Here is a 1,813-nt window from a genome sequence, read left to right as displayed (position 1 = left end):
TGCGTTTATTGATATATCTAAATGTAGATTAATGGTTAGATATTCTTTTCGACAACTGAGATAAAGACCTACCTATGTAAAAAAAAGAAAAAAATCAGAACCGGAATTTTACATTGATAAACAGAGTTTCTAGTCTTATAATGACTGCTAAGGAAACGAATGCGATTCGAATTTATATCAGAAATACTAATATTGTTGTTATTATTATTCAAATAGTGATCAGTGTTAATAATATCAATGTTACTATTTTAATTACGTGGATTTGTATTTAATAACTTATTGTTATGCGAAGAGATGATTTGCGAATGGTTTTTGGTGTCTGATATAACCCTATTGTAATTCGGTGTGAATTGATAATGGAATGGTATCTTGAATTTTTTTGGAAATTCTTATCTATAGCTTCACGAAACTGGTAAGGGAGGTTGGATTTGATCTGGTTAACATGTGGTATTATCAACCAAACAGTTTTACTGGGACATACCATGTTATTAGGGTAGTTATCTTTAAAAGTCCTAGATTTACTTTATTACGTATAAAGGAATCTAAAGAACGGTTATCTCCCTTACGCTGCAAAATTACATTTTACGATTCAGTGTGAATTATTCCACCGCAGGCTTTTTCGATATGGCTTTTCAGTTACTTGTAAATTAGTTAGATACATACCTTCCCTGAATTCTAGTACACCAACGCATGCTCAGTCTACCCCATAATAAACGAAATGTAAATGCTCCATTCTTACATAACAATCAAGGGGAGATTACTCGCCCCAACCCATCTATTATTTCCAGTGACAATATGAGTGATTTGTGTGATTGTAGTGTTAAAGAGCAATGTAAATTTTAAAATTATTGCAAACGAAACAATTTAGTATTTATTATTTATATCTTTGTGATTATTGTCATAATTTGATTTGTGTTTAATAATCTTAATGTGTATGATGCACATGCTTCTTTTGTTATTGCCAGTATAAGTACTGGCATTGGTCTTGAGGTATATTTTTTTATTTTCTGTTACGATATTTTTATGTTGTATACCTTTGTTCAATATACGTTTATTGTGTGATCTATTAACTGAGTTATCAGTATCTATGACATTATTCAACGGTTGGGTCGCTAGGTTATTACTATTGAAGTTATGCTTAGATATGTAAACACGTTTATGGTTATTATTAACTGTAATATAAATCCTACTTAGTATATTTAGTTTTCTGTTTATATCCAGCTTTTAAAATCTTTTTCGAGGTTTACAACTTTACAAACTTATTGGAACTGTTATGCTTTTTAAAAGAAATGTTCAACATATTATGACATACAAATAAATTATTCATACATATACTTTTCTCCATTTCCTTTTTCTCCAATGTATATATATATATCTATATATCTATATATATATATCTATATATATATATCTATATATCTATATAGCACTGACCACACTAGCACTTCCCAGCACCCACACCATTATCCACACACCCACACATTACAGACGCACACACTTACATACGCACACATCCACACGTCAAAGTCATTAGCCTCTATCCACACACATACACTTACACACTCTCACATGCACACGCACGCACACCTTCGTTTGGGGATCACCAATACTTCATTATCTCCCCTTCGTTCTAGCTCTCCTGTCCAGCCAGCCGCTATGATTGACCACTAGCTCAAAAAGTTTTTTATTCTCTCTGTTTATTTCCTCGTGTTCCATTCTGTTGAAGAGGGTAGGCTCGAAACGTAAAAGACTTTCTCATCTTCCCGAACGTTAAACTAATACAGTTGTTTGTTGTTTACACACCTGTCTTCGT

The sequence above is a fragment of the Octopus bimaculoides genome, chromosome 13, assembly GCF_001194135.2.
Source record: "Octopus bimaculoides isolate UCB-OBI-ISO-001 chromosome 13, ASM119413v2, whole genome shotgun sequence".
In the NCBI taxonomy this organism is placed as follows: domain Eukaryota; kingdom Metazoa; phylum Mollusca; class Cephalopoda; order Octopoda; family Octopodidae; genus Octopus; species Octopus bimaculoides.
The sequence above is the reverse complement of the archived record's forward strand: the minus strand, read 5'-3'. Positions refer to the sequence as shown.